The 16,408-nt window shown below is 37.3% G+C and overlaps 1 protein-coding gene across 1 annotated transcript in view; it reads left to right on the forward strand.

Moving 5' to 3' along the window:
* RGS7 (regulator of G protein signaling 7) overlaps nucleotides 1-16,408 on the forward strand; it is a 614,965-nt gene that overhangs the window by 312,349 nt on the left and 286,208 nt on the right. The gene's annotated exons all lie outside the window — the stretch shown is intronic.

Here is a 16,408-nt window from a genome sequence, read left to right on the forward strand (position 1 = left end):
ATGATGATGCAAGTCCATCCTCTCACAACATCTGAGATCCAAACCCAGAATCATGGCTATTACATAGATAATATAACTAACAGTGGTTTGGGCTTTGGAGATTTTTTGTTTGTTTATTTTTCCCCACCTCCTGATAAATGCTTTCTTCCAGCTAAACATCCAAGACTTCTCTAATTATTTTGGTTTTGGAATTGTTAATTTCAGCCTCCTGGTTTCCATGGTCCCAACATCAGATGAAAAATCTTTGGATGAACACTCCATGTTGATCTCTTGAACTATGGGATAGGAGATGTCCTTGGATAGGACAATGTCCAATCACAACATTGTTTTTCCCCAGAATTGCCTTCTCAACTTGTGAGATAGCTTAGGCAGTTCCATTGGTGTTATATGACTGGACCCCCTGAAGTTCAAGAAATGAAATCAGTGGTGGGCATTTGAATGTTTTCATATTCTGGACATTCAGTATTTCACTTATTCTAGATCATGGTGAAATAAGCCTTTACCCATTGTATGAGTTTAATTTTCTTCAGTGGATTGACTGGGAAGTTACTGTGTTTCCAGATAAGCCACCGCAGGAAATAAAACTGAACGCTCTTCTCAGTTCTTTATATATGGTGTAGATTTTCATTAAAATGGTCAGAAATAAATTGGGGGTTGTAAGTCAGCCATTCCTGCATTTCATATATTTCTGTCTTTTGTCTTAATAGCTTGAGGACATTCTCCATCACAAGCACATTGATACTTAAGGAGTTGCATCTTTTTGTTACTGTTCTTTTGCAACTTATTTCCATTCTTCATCTGAATTGATCACTTTTAACATGCTCTCATAAAAATGGCTTGCCACCAATTGGCAAGAGCAAAATTTATAGTCAGTAGAGTTATTTAAGGGTCCTTATGATGTGTGGGTTTGGCTAGCCTCAAGTCTTTTTTTCTAACTACTTTATTGAGGTACGATTAAAATAAAAACCTATTTACATTTAATGTATTCAACTTGACGAGTTTGGAGATTAGTATGAACAGGTGAAACCATCACCACTATCCATGCCATAAGCATATCCATCATCCCATAAAATTTGCTTCTGCCTTCTATAGGCACTATGCTGTACAGGAGATCTCTATAACTTTTACATCTTGTGTAACTGAAAGTTGTACCCTTTGACTAATATATCCCCACTTCCCCATCTCCCAGCCCTTGGCAACCACTATTCTACTCTCTGCTTTTATGACTTTGACTGTTTTATATTCCTCATATATGTGGTGTCATGCAGTATTTGTCCTTCTGTGTCTGGCCTATTTTAGTTGGCATAATGTCCTCCAGATTCACCCATGTTGTCACAAAAGGCAGGATTTCCTTCTTTTTTAGGGCTAAATAGTACTCTATTGAGACTTTAGCCTCAAGTCTTAGGCTCAAGAAAGCACCTTTAATTCTCTAGAATCCACTCAGGCCATTTTTTCCCTCTGTGTTCTATTCTTACCCTCAGCAAGTTTAATAACAAAGGAAGCCCTAACCAGTAACATGCTGAGCTACTCCAATTGCATGGAAATAGGAATTATTATATTTCATATTACTGGATAAGGAATCATTATTCATATTTTATTATTATTTTGGTCCTCTAACAGGGTATACAGTTCTCTGTGATGCCCTGTTCTTTTCAGGCATGTATATGAAACTGAGTAGTATGTATGAGCTTAAAAATTAAGTTGCTTTTAAATGAAATAATTTGAATATGTCATGCCTCTTATCTTTTATTCTTCCAAAGGTTGTATGAATGTTTATTAGTGTCATGGAGAAATGATCTGTATAGGCTTAAACTTATCTTGTGGGTAGCTGCACCAGTAAGAAAGAAAAGGAGAAAGCTTGGTGATATGGACTGGCTGAATGCAAGTTTAATAAGTGCATATTTTGCATCTAAAAGTTTTTGAGAACAGCTTTCAGGGTGCCTTATGACTTAAACCTGATTACATCTGGAGTTAAATTAAGGACAATAAAAATAGAAATAAATATTATGGAATATTTTTCTCTGGAGACTGTAAGACTGTTTAAGAAATTCTAAGATATTTCTAAGAGTCTAAGATGCTCTTTTCTGAAACTGACATCTTACTGTGAAATATTTTTCATCTGTCATTGGAATGGCTAGCATGGGTTCTACAGAAATTCAGAGAGAACTAGATTGCTTTTAAAACAATTGTAAAATATTTTGGCATGAATCATGCTTGTAATATTTTGCTTTTAGAATATCCCATTGGTAATTCAAGAATCCAAAGAGGAAATTTATAAGCAATAAATAAGAAAGAAAAAATATCTAAAAATATTGGAAGTTCTTAAAGTTCAATTCTGAAAAAATAAATTCTTGGAGAAAACAAAAAATGTTAACTAGATTTGCAAGAAACATAAACATTTGCAAAAAGCCAGTCCTTTCTTTGTCATCTTCTTGACATACCTCTCTGACAAAGTCACAAAACAACTGGCACATGGTAACTACACAATCAGCCAAACTGAGGAACAGAGGGGAAGCTGAACTGTCACATAATCAAACAGGTATTCAAATTATCTTTGCTGTGAAAGATTCTTCAACCCATCTTGGTTGTCACTCTTATTGTAAAATAGCACCATGAAGTGATTAGAAATAGTAAAGAATTCTAATCTCAGCTACTTGGACTCTCTGACATTTGTTCTAGATAATTCTTTTTCTATAGCTAAATACTACTGGGAAAATTATAAGGTTAGCTATGTATTGGGCTTTCACTGTATTTGTAGATAAATGACTTATTTTAAAATGTGGCTGAATCAACTTGATTTGACCAAGATAAAAAGCAAGCTCTTGTTTTCACCAGAATATTAGAAGAAATGGTAAAAATTCAGGAATACCTTAATGCTTTGATTTCACCTTTAGTTTTCTTTGTAGCCACACAAATTAGACCCAGGAACTATTTTTCTCTTTCAGGGTAACTGTAGATGGTGGTGCTGTTTCTCTGGAGTGCTTTTTGGACATCTGAATTTGCTATTTTGTATTTTAAGTGAATATTATTGGGATTGGATTGGATTTTGTCCTCCAAATAACTTCATTCCAGAGAGGGAAAGTCTGTTCAAATACATAAATATGTCTGTCAAAATTCTACAGATAAGAGTCCTCTCTGACTACCAACTGTGTTGGTTTTCTGGAGTAGTTCTTTTACCTTATCTTTTACTCAGAACATGGCTTCTCCCTATATGTGCTTGCTAGAGCAAAAACTCTTTCCAACACAGCTGAATCATTTTATTGTTGTATGAACAACAGCTGTAAATAAACCTCTGGAGATGGACCTTTTTACTTAAGATTATGAACACAGCTCAAGAGTAAATCATTATCAGTAGCCAAAATATGTAATTTACTTGACAAAAATCATTGTGCCTACAGAATAGCAGATTTCTATCCTTAAGGAGCTCTCTGGAAAAGACTCTAAGAACTATGATGAACTTCTAGTTCTCTCATTCCTACCTGGGAATCTGACAGGGTTCATAGATAAACACAGGGTGAATGCACAAACATGTAGCCAAGGTGCTATAGAGAAATACTGAGGCTCACTAATATTGTAGCTTATTTTTTGGACTTGGGGAAAAGGGACAATTGATGTACTTTTTTTAGAATTTCCAGAAACCACTACTACATTTTTACAAAGAAGAACTGTACATGGCAGTGTTGATGGCATTGTTAAGGAACAATATATTGATAAAAGGCAGAAAACAGAGTGCAGTCATAAACAAACAACTGTCTGTAAGTCTGGGGAATCCCATCTGGTGTTGAATTTTATCTTAGAATTTAAATATTATCTTTAGGCGTCTGGACTCTTCAGATTTACAGATGATGCCAAATTGTTCCAAAAAGTAAAAACCCAAACCATAAAAGAAAAAAAAAATCAGAGATGAGAACACCAGGATATGTGAAGAACTTTCTGGAAAGTTATCAAGAGAGAGAAAAATGAGCCAAATAGAAAATAATACATTTATAAAAAATAATGCAAAGACAAGTCTGGGGCAGCTTCAGCACTAATATTTAAGACCCATGAAAGGAACTAGAGGGTCACCAATAGCCTAGTCCCTAAAGTTGCTGCTCCGTTGTGCTCCTGTGATCAAGACCCCACTGAGGTCTTGAATAAGGTGTTGAGTATAACATAGGAGGAAATTGGACAGAAATAGGAAACTATCCTACCCATATTTAGAACCGTATGAATATGAGCTCCTCAGAATTAGAGATATTTCATGCCATTTTTAAATCTAACTTCAAGGCAGATTTAACAGTTTGAAAAATTCGATTGAAAATTTGATTGATTGAAAAGGAAGCCTAGGTAATGAAAGGTAGAAGTTGTTACTGGTCATGTGTTAAAAATGTAAACAGTTCGAAAGGGTTAGATAAATATAGATAATGCATGCACAAGAGATGAACAAGAAAAAATGGGATACTTGGGGTTTATTCTTATTTTTTGATGTTGATGTTACTGGTAAATTCAATATATCTGTGTGTGGCACACAGGAAATGAGCAATAAATGGAAAAATTACTGTAGTTAATACCAATAATATTATTACTTTTATTACCACCTTCAGAGGACTGGATTAGGCCCCGGTTTATACGTTCTCTTTCCTCCTATATAGTTAATCTGTTGCAAGACCAGGAGTAATTACCTGTGCTGGAGGCTCTGTAGCATCTGGCACAAGGTTTTTTTAGTATCTCCTTAAAAGGTATTTGTTAAATACCTATTACATTCATTAATTGATGATCATTTCCCACATTCTCAAGGTGCCTTATAGATTTTAACACTCTTTAATGTGTCCTATCTTTCATTCCTCACAAGTAACTAAACATATGAAATTGAAATCTTCTAGGGTGATGAATGCATGTTAATTGCTCTTTTCATATAATATCATTGGAACTTAAGATCATTACACATTGATATTTTTTTTCCTTAAATAAATCACATTTTGACTTTCTTTACTAACTTCTTTATTATCATAATGTCAATACCCAGCAAATTGTGTCATCTGGACTCTTAGTGAATGAATAAAATAGTGATAGAGGCAATCTTGCAAATTTGTCTTGGGAGACTTAAATGATGCAGACATATTAACTTTTCATTTTTTAGTTACCTACTCTGAAAATTTTCACAAATATTGACTTTTCTTTAAAGCAACAGACCTGAAAAGCTTAATTTTTTTCATTGGTGAGTTTTTTTCTAAAATCATAGAAATGATAGGTTGCTAAAGAAAAGTCTATCAAAGTGGAGCTTTACTTCTTTAAATTAATGCATTAGCATTGCTTTCTTTTGGGAGGAGATCAAAATTGACTGTAGAGATAGACGTTTATTTGGGATGATACTAAAGCCTTCATTATCTCCAAGAATGAATAAATCTTGATGACTGAATTGCTGGTCTGTATGTGTTTTGTGAAATGATGAACCTGCACAATGTTCGAGGTATACCATTTTGCTCTGCCTTTTTATTCTGATGATACCATCTGGGTTTTTCTTCATTTCTCTCTCTCTCTGAACATATTTTGAAGGGCTTCCATTTTTCATCTCCTAGAAATTCTAAGATAGAGAACTGTCCTGTCCTTACCCTCATCCTACCCTATGGGCATCCCCAAGCCAGCCTGTACTAATCATTCCTTTCTTTGGGTTTTTCTAGCACTATGTTCGTCTTCATGGAGTTTATTTTACCTGACATTTTGTCCTCAGTGAGCATGTACTATGATTCTTACTAGTGGCTGTAAGCACCTGGAGAACAATAATTTCTTATTTCAATTTGAATCCTCTGTAGATTCAGTGTCTGGCAGATAGTAGATACTCAGCAAATATAATGACTTATCATAGGACAGCTGATGTCCCAGGCATTCAGGTACATCCACAACAAATTCCACTTTTCGATTCATTGGCAGTGGAAAGAACACTCAGTGTAATTATTTGCTCTGTTGGCATCTAGCACTGTATGATACTTCTATCTCAGCAAGGAGCACTAGAAAGATGGCATCTCTGCTTTGCTGTCATTTACTAGCTTAGATGGGTTTCAGGATGGAAACCCAGCATGGATTCCAGAGTCCAAAACACTCTCAATTTAAATTTTATTTGGTTTAAAGTGAATGTTTACATCAGACATTCCCATATTTAAATGTAAATATTCTTCAACCCTGTCTAGAATAGTGCAAAAAGTATATATATTCTGGTAGTAAAGATACCTGGATTTTAGTCCTATATCTCATGTTGCAAAGGAGAACATTATGTGTTAAGTGACAGCTCCAGTTCCAATGCTTATAAGAATATCAATGTTTTGGTCATAACCACTATCAAAGGAACTACCGGCATTTATTGAGTGCTTACAATATACTTGATATTCAGTAAATATTTACATTTTAGGTGTATTCTTTTATATATTATTGTCCTTACAAAGATAAGTAAAGTTCAGAAAAATTAAATAACTTGGCTAAGGAGAGACTGTTAGAAAGGTTCTAGGTATTTTCATCATAAACACCTTTGCCACAAGTAGTTTCACAGCACAACTAACTGGTTGTAAAGCCATTTTGCTATAAAAGAAAAAAATAACTGGTTGATTGACAGTTTTGTTTTGATTACAGTAGAAAATAATAAAATACCAGTTTCTGCAAATCCTTTGGTGAACAGTCATCCCTCCCACCTGTCAGAATCAGAAGTTTTCCGAGTTAAGCAAATATAAGAGGCGGCTAGTGATTCCCAACAGCTTTTGAAGGCATTAATGATCGATTCTTCAGCTAATTTAGTTACAACGGCTTGTTCTCTCTTGCTGTGTTTTCCAAATTTATGACATAATACTAGAAGTTGGAGGCAAAAGGAGAATCAAGCTCCTCTTATCCTCCTGGCCCCCAAATGGTTACATGATTCCTGATAAGTATAAGTTTCTTGAAAACGTTGAAAATTTTAACAGAATATGGCTTAGGTTAGCTCACCAAAGGATTTGCAAAAACTGATATGTTATCATTTTCTAGTGTGATGTCAACCATATATTTTATCTTTTACAGCAAAATGGCCTCACGGCCAGTTAGTTGTAGGTGAAACTGCTTGCAGGGAAAGTATTTATAGGAACACAGTGGACACATGTTAGGTAAGCTGTAGAACTGACATTTAAATCTAGGATAATCTAGTGTGTGTGTGTGTGTGTGTGTGTGTGCATGTGTGTACATATAACAAATTATAATACATTATCATATAGTGTGATAAATATTATATATATATATATATATATATATACATATCATAATCTGATCCCATTAAATAATTTGAATCCTTCCTGTTTCATTCTGCATTCAGCTTGGAAATGTCCTTTTCTCTTTTACAAAGAAATCAGTCAAGTAAGAGACTTCTCAGGGTAAGCTGACATGGGTAGTAATCAAGGGGCTTTTCTTTTGAGACTTGATTACTTTACAAGCATCAGTCCATTCACCATAGTACTTGGGTATCTTATCCAGTGAAAAAGTGCCATGTTTATTTAGGAGATATACACAATCAATGAAGAAGAAGAAAACAACATGCTGAGAATGTGTAGTGGAAAGAAACAGAACAAAGCAGAGCAAAAACAAACAGAACAATAGCTGGAGGGCTGAACAAGGGACCATGCTTATGTAAACTTCCCTGGGGACTCATCACTGCACCAAACACACTGGACCCTTTTCCCTTCCTTCCTTTCCACTGACTGAGCAGCAGACACAGGAACAAACCATGAATATTCCCAGAACTGGGGCACATCCAGAATTCCACAGCACTATGTCCATCACTTTTATCCAAATACCAGGACTGTCACATTACATAATTTTCACATTTGTTCTTATTTTTGATGACCACAGACAGACTTGTGTCCCAGTTAGCCATTTTGTCCCTTTCATTTAATCTTTGGGTCAGATGTCTACTAACTCATGTCATCTGCATAACTGCTCAGATCTGTTTCCAGGGAAACGGTTTTACTTTCCGTGTAAATATAAGATATTTGTCCTAACTCCCCTCTGTCACATTTTGTTACAAAGAGACATTTTGGGTAGTTGTTTATTCTTAAATTTCTCTTTGAAACAATTTCTTGTGGAAATCATGTACAAAATTACTTATCCCTTTTGCTATATGAAGGACTCTATTGAGAAAGGAGAAGGTTGACTTAAGAGGGTTTGTTTGGAGCAGGGAGAGTCAGAAAAGTTGTGAGATTAGACTTTCAGGTTTGTCTCTAGCCTGTGATGTGGAATTAATTTATAGTGTGATTTCTGTCATTAGCTGGAGATTTGGGGAATTATTTACACACGGTCAAATTTCACATGTGAACAAAATGACAATTTTGGAAACTACACCCTTTCTTTTGCAGCATTGGAGTTCTTCACTGAGCAAAATTTCCCCCATTTTTTTACTGCTGTGTGCTGAGTGTTCCATGTCTGTGGGGGTTCCTGGTGGAAGGAAGCCATCAGGAGGTCTGGGGGTTGGTCAGGGAAAGCTCATCAGTTAAAGGGAGAGGGATATGGAGGCAAATGAAGAACATTGTAGAAGAGGCTCAGTCTGAGAAAAATGGCACTCGAATCAAATAGCGTCATCTTTTCCACACATCGTGGCAGATATGGATCACCCTCTGTGGGGTCCTCCAGGTGGGCTGCTCAGTGTAACCTTAGGATGGCTTTGAGTGTTAAGCCACCTTAGGATGGCTTTGAGTGTTAAGCCATTGCAAGTTGATACCTGAAAACTGCCAATTTCAAATGATTTTGGAGCAGAGTTTGATGATGGATGCATCATTCCAAGAGTTAATCTAGAAGATATAATCAACGGAGTTGCACTGATGATTTAAAATGTTTGGAAAGCAAAGCCTGATGTAAACTTCATGTGAAAAATCATTGGTCACTTGGTCATTCTCACCCCACAAATAGTGGTATCTTAAGTTGACAAACTAATTTGGTAGTTCTCTTCAGAAGGACAGTTTTTGGGACCCATACATCTTCATGAGATCATGTGCTTTTTAGTGATCTTTCTTCCTCAGAACAAATTTCAGGTTAGAAATCTTCCAGGGCCCATCTGTGGAAGATACTGAGAATATAGAGGACTGGATTGCCTGGGAAGACCTGCTTTCTCTCTTTCTCTCCCTTATCAAAGACATGTTAATAAAGGGTTAATGAGTTCTACGTATAAAATCTTTGGTTTTTAAAGCGTTTTGCTACCTGACCTCTTTGTTAGACTAAGCCTTAGAGAACACAAAAAGGAAGTTCAAACTAGAACCAACATTTTCTTTAAAAATTTAAGGATCTTCCTCTTTCGGATGAGAGCAAGGAGGTTTCTTTTAATATTTGACTTTTTCCCCCTTCTCTTTTTTGGCAGCCTTCACATATACAAATCTCACTGAAGTCATTCCAGGCTCAAAGCATTTATGATCAAATACCAGAAAGCTAAAAATAAGTATTCTACCCTTTCTCTAGAGGTTACTGAATATTTCTCTTAACCTTTCTGGTCAGGTGCCAAGAGATGGATTTTAATGGTTGCTGGGGGCAAATGTGGTGGAAGATCAGTAAATAATTCAAGATAACTGCACTCAAGGGCTTCCCTGGTGGCGCAATGGCTGAGAGTTTGCCTGCCGATGCAGGGGAAACGGGTTCATGCCCCGGTCCGGGAAGATCCCATGTGCCACGGAGTGGCTGGGCCCGTGAGCCATGGCTGCTGAGCCTGCGCATCCGGAGCCTGTGCTCTGCAACGGGAGAGGCCACGACAGTGAGAGGCCCATGTACCTCAAAAAAAAAAAAAAAAAAAAAAAAAGATAACTGCACTCAAAACCACCCTTCAGTGCCAAGCAGTCTGGCTTGTTTCACAACTTAAATAGTTTTGGAAAATGGTGATACAGCCAAAACTCCAAGGCCAGTATTAGATTACACCAATTTGTAGCTATTGTATTTGATGGCTTCAAAGCCATCCTCCCTTTTCCTGGCACTATCTCCTTGGATTTCCTTTGGGTAACCATCTCATCCCACTCTCAGTCCAAGTGGTTTGAGTGGGGCCACCCAATCTCTGGATCAAGGCTAGGGGAAGGAATGTGACTCAGCCTTGGCAAATCAGATAATCATGGCCAGTACTTTTGCTGGAACAGTTGAGGAAAGAGACCCTTTCTTTCTGCATGTTGTTAAGCTAGTAGGTGTAAACCTAAGGTAAAATTTGTCTGAAAGTAAAACTAGTACAGAGGAGAGCAGAGCCATAGATTAGAATGAAATTTGGTCTTGAGAACAACTTTTGAGCACCTGTATCCGGCTATACTTGAAGCTTTTCAGCTACTGAGCAAATAAATTTCCATTTTACTTAAGTTAGCTTAACCTTGTCTTCTGGTAATGAGTTCTGAATTATACATTCCTCTTAATTATCTTCAATCCTCATTTTTTTCCCAAGGGATTCTTTGCATCTGACACCAAACTTAGTTATTTTGATTTTTTTGGGGGGGGGGTAATTTTAAAGTTGCCTATTTTTATTGCTTTGAGTTGCAAAACTAAAATAATGCATCATTTTTCCTGCTTAAAAACAGAGCAGTCTAAGACCAAAGACAGTTAATTTTTGTCTGCTTTTATCACTGAGGTCTGTGGCCTAGACTTGACGTGCCATAGTTACAGAGATTCAAAGAAAGAAGATGGCATTTATAAATGATGTTAAAGGATGAATTAATTTTACCAGGTATTGCCCATTAACTTCTTAATTATATTACTATAATCAAGTTTCTGTGGCTTCTTCTTCCTCCTAGATGCTTAACACTAGAAAGAAGCCTGGTAATGCATACTCTTGTTCCCACTGCAATTTTTCAGACTCACCCCTTTCTGAGGGAGTTTTACCACAATATGGACCACAAGAAGTAAAAGCTGTGTTTTATTTACTCTCAGATCATGTGTCAATGGTCCTGGTATGGAATACATGATCAGAAAATATTTGCTCAACCAACTAGTTTATCTACCTTTGTAGTTCAAGTGTATATTAATTCTACATAGTCACCTCTTCAGTAATGTTTTCTCATTGAGTATCTTCTACAGTCAGATTTTGTGAAATACATTGATGATACAAAAATGGGAAGGCATAGTCTACCCAATTCCACTGGGGGTTTTTCATCAACATGGAAGAATGACCAACAGAGTTTATCATCTCCTATTCTTCCCCAAACCCACAGAAGTGACAATAAAGGACTGTTTGAAAGGTATTAACCCCAGGGACAATGAGAGAATGAAGCAACGGATGAAAGATGCAATTTTTTTTTATTTTTAATAAGGAAAGTGATGAAGGAGAAGTAAGTGTTCACACTTAGCAGAATGGACAGAACTATATAACCCAACTTCCAACCCAGTGAGAAATGAGCCAGTTTGCCCCACAGAACTCAGTTCTGTGAAAGACTTAGTTGAGAAACAAGGCTGGAAAGAGATTTATTGAAACAATAGATCTAGAGCAGCTAGATCCTCAGGACCCTCCCCCACTCCATGCAACCTTCCAGAAAAGTCACAGAGTTTTATTTTCTGGAAATATTGTGTAGCTCCTAATTTGAGAATCCCAAATGCAGTAGGGAGAGCTGGGGTGGAAAAGGTAAATAAGTGAAAATCTGAATTACTGACTTTGTTCTTCTTTCCCCAGTCTGCCTGCAGGGTACCAACATACTGCTTAGCTGGGAGCTTAGGGAATTCCCCTCTGGAGGACGTCACTGGCCCCAGAGAATGGCCATCATGTACTGACATTTGTTTCCATCCTAAATTTCTTTTGAAGTATAAAGTAATGACATTATACAGGAAGACAGGTGCAAACATACACACACCTGGAGAAGGGCGTTGATTCAGCTTCAGTAATTCGGCAAATATTTCTTCAAGTTGACAACAGCCAAGGCCCTGTGCAATCAAGGGTATCAGTAGGTAAGAGAGTTTCCAAGACTGGCTAGTGAGAGGGGTATACTCTTTCTGAATTTAGAGAGCAAATGATGGAACTTAAAATCTGTTTACCTGTGTATTCCCAGTAATTTTAAACTTAAAATTTTTATTCTGGCTTTTAATTTATAGGCACTAAAGTTTTCATTGAAAGAAAAGGTTCTGTGTTAACATAATTCAAAGGTAACTTAAGATTTGTATACTTTTTCCTGTCTCTAAAATGTTTTTTATGCATTATATTTTTCTTAATAGTTTTGGAAATCATGGTCAGGTTCTTACATTAATGATCCTCTTTTCTAAGTTTTTTTTTTTTTTTTTTTTTTTTTTAGTCTGGTGCCTCATTTCTATTTCATTAGTTTGGGTCTGTAAGTTCCTTGAGGTCAGGACTCTGTCTCACCCACTTCTATATCCCCACACACAGAGATGCTAAATAAATGCTTGTTATCTTTTTTGTGTGTCTATTGTTGAGTAGTACAGCAGTCCTTAAGCAACAGCGCAGTGTCATCTCCTTGAACAATGTATCAGTCATAATTTTATTTTATATATTTTCTGATACTTTGACATCTTGGGTCCTTGCTAACCCATGAGATACTGCCACTTCCAGGGCCTGCCAATTTCTAGAGAAAGTAAAGGATTGGCATGCAAGTGTGCCTTTCATATGCAAACCAAAAAATCCAAAGCCCACATCCCCACCACCTCCTCTCTCTGGCTGTCACAGGATTCTTATGCTTCTGGACCACTGCTCCCATCTTACTCCATGGCTAGGTACCAGACAACTCAGGAGAGCCCCTATTCCTCAGAGCCCTCTGAAATTATTCAAACTAGGCAATCCTAATTCTGCTTACCCTGTCTTACATTGCCTTTCCCATGAAAGTGACAATGAAGCTCTTGCCCATGCTTTTCCCCATCTCTGTCTGCCTCCTGACTGACCCTGGTGCTTCCCCATGTGACCCCACATGTCATGCCATTCCTTCTACTATACAGAACTGTGAATAAAACTTCTTCCTTCATGACTATCATTTCGGTGTCTGCATGTCTTACCATACCTGATTAAGAAAAATCCCAGATACATTTTAAAACAGTTGACTTATTCATAGACTTGGCTGGTAAGGAAACATTGCTGTGCCCAAATGTATTCAGTGTTTTCACTTACACAGAGAACAAAAGCAACATCAGCATGGTGTTAGTTCACCATGTCCCTGTTCGCACAAGACACCACCAAACCAAAAGGGACCAGATGACACATGACACAAGTGGTGGGTCATTCTGTAGCTGAGAAGTCAATTCCACACTGCAGTTAAGTGGCATTATGGTCTGCAGCTATGCCCAAAGAAGGACAAAGTGGAAAATTCCATGCTTCACTGGAACCAGGGAGGTGGATGGGAAACAGCCTCATGGCAGCCTTTTGCAAAACGGAGAGCCTCCTGCAAGACAGTCTGTGCAACAGCTCCTCACAGAACATCTGTCTTGCCATGCTCCAGGAAGGATGGCAGAGAACATTCTGCACAGACATGGTCAGACTGCAGTTGAGCCTTGCCTGCATGGTCTATGTGGGCATATGCAAGGTCACAGGGCACTCTGGCAGAACTGTCCCCTACATTTGTCACTTCTCAAGGTCTTCTGGTATTTCTAGCACTGTGATAGTTTAATGAAAGCTTTAAAGTCTACCCAGCTTAACTTATCAGATGTGCTGTATGTTTATCAGATGTCTTTCAAAATATCTTTACCACTTAGATTATTAGATTGTGGATCTATTCTGAGAGATGTCAGAAATATTCCCATCTAGTTCTATCCATTTCTTTAATTATTTCAACTTCTACACTTTTTGTGTAATTTGAAAGTGGTAAAACATCTTTCAGTAAAAGGAAAAGACTAAGTGTCACGTAGCACTTCATGTTTAAAGTGAAGATCCTCTTTTCTTCCCCTTTTCTTTCTCCTTTCTATTCTTCCCTCCCTCTTTCATCTTTGCCTTAATTGGGGTAGGTAGTGTAGTCCCATGTTCATCTATGGATGGAGGTGATAAGAAATATGATTTAATTAATATTAGAGAGTGAGTGAAAGTCAGGATGTAGACCTGAACATTCATCCAGATTTCTTGATTGGACCTTTGATTGTTAATTGTTCTTTGTATTTGTCTAGTGAGATTACTCATATAACTAAATTAAGGAGTGTATAAAACTTTAGCACAGCATACTTTCATATATAATATTCTTAGTAAAAATTTACCTTAAAAGTAATTTAACATCTAAGGATTAGCAAAGCTTTTACAGGACATTTTATTTGAGCCTCTCAGTACCCTGTGAGGTAAGCACAACTGCTTTTTCACCATTTATAGCAAAGTAACTGAAGATCAGAGAGCAAAAATGTCTTGACCAGAATCACTGCTAATAAATATGGAACTAAGATTTGAACCCAGGCCTGGCATACTTTTACATAGTTATAACTGTCTTTAATCTCATGCATGTTCTCTAAGGCACTGTTATGTCCTGAATTTTGTCCCCTCCAAATTCATATGTTAAAGCCCTAACCCTTTGTACTTCAGAGTGTGACTGTTTTGAGGTATAGGGCCTTTAAAGCAGTAGTTAAGTTAAAATGAGGCCCTTGGGGTGGGTTCCAATCTAATCTAACTGGTATCCTTACAAAAAGAGGAGATTAGGGCACACAGAGAGACACCATGGATGGGTGTATACAGAGAAAAAGCCACATGAGGACACAGTGAGAAAGGCGGCCATCTGTAAGCTAAAGACAGAGGCCTCAGGAAAAAACAAACCTGCTGACACCTTGATCTTGTCCTTCCAGCCTCCAGAGCTGTGAGAAAAGCAACTTCTGTTGTTTAAGCCATCCAGTCTATAGTATTTTGTTATGGCAGCCCTAGCAAACTAGCATAGGGACAAAATAGAAACTGAGGAATTCATTAATTAAACCACATTCTTAAACCAAACCAGCCTTCTGTTCAGGAGCAGTTCTTAGCAGAAACCATGGAATGTCTACTAAACTAGTGCTGTGAAAGGTGAATGGATATCTTTTTATTTGGTGATGTTTAAAATATCTGGCAAGGCATGCTGGCTCTGGGAAATACCCTATTACCTAAGATTTAATCAGTCCAGTCCAAAACCTCCTACCTAGAAAGTGAGTTAGAAAACTAAAATTGCAGAGTATGCTCCTCCAGCTATAAACTAAAGTGAAATACCTACAGAAATAGGAAAAAATTAAAGTAGTCATGAAATACAAAGTTTTTATAGAAAATGTCACATGCCACCAAGATAACTAGAGAATACATGTTTAGTAAATATCAGAAAAAGGAAGACAATCAACCTTTTTTGATTCAGTTTTTACAAAATGTGCACATAATAGAAACCCAATGTTCTTGTCCAGCTTTTTGAGGAGAAATGGGCATTTTTTTTATCCCCATCATTCATCCCTCTGAGTTATGTGAATATAATGAATTTTGTCTCATTTTCTCTTCTAAATAGGGAACATCCCACATTGTACCCGATAGCTGGTTACACAAACATGGTCTCCTGTTGGTTTGTTCTCACAATATTTTCTTGTAATGGCTTGCTAAATTCCATGCCTAAGAAAATTATTACCCATTCCAGGCATGCCTGCACATCCTCTGGGTTTGTCCTTGTGCCTGCTTCGCAGTGGGGCAGCTCTGCTCACCGTGTGGCCATCCTCCTATGGAGGCTTGCTTTGTCCCTAATCAAGCCCTGAAGAGGCATCTCCTTATGGCACTCACAGATGGCTGTGTGGAAAACATTTTCTCATCTTGGTAAAGCTTTTTATAAGGTCATCTTTCGGTCAAGGTGAACTTTAAAAATAGTTTTACAAAGAGGCTAGAAAACAGTTGCTTGACTAACACTGGAAAACCTCTAATTCCCCAGCTTATAAAAGTGACAGATCATAAATAAATTGATTTTCTTTAGCCTACCCTAATGACTTCTTGGCTGGAGGCTTCTTTACTTTCTACCAAGCTGTGGAGAATCCCACAAGTTTATTTGGATTACTGAGCTGTATGGAATAGAATGGCAAATTATCAATGAACTGATCAACTTATGTGTCATAAAAGTGACCAGTTCAGCTGCTCCTTTCTTCCCCTGCTTACCTTTCCAGATGTTACATTTACAGTTCCTCTTCATGTGTCCTTTCCACACCTGTTCACTTGCTCCCTCACCTTGGGTCAGGGAGCAGATGTGCATATAGGAGAAAGAATGCTGCCTTTCTTTGGATGGCCCTGTATTATCAGAGACAGAGGCTTTGTCATCTGATCCTCTTTGAACCTGCCTAACTTCTATGTACCACTGGGCAAAGTACTTAGTGTAGTGTATTTGAGACTCCATTTTCTCAGTAAAATGGGTAAAACCATGCCTTCCTTTTTCTTAAGAGTGTTGGAACATTAAATGTAATTTATATGCATATATATCTCATATCTATACATGCATATATGCACACACCCAGTAAATATAAGGCATTTATGATATATGAATTCCTCCTAGTACAGGTTCTGTTT

The sequence above is a fragment of the Mesoplodon densirostris genome, chromosome 2 (genome assembly GCF_025265405.1).
Source record: "Mesoplodon densirostris isolate mMesDen1 chromosome 2, mMesDen1 primary haplotype, whole genome shotgun sequence".
NCBI lineage: Eukaryota > Metazoa > Chordata > Mammalia > Artiodactyla > Ziphiidae > Mesoplodon > Mesoplodon densirostris.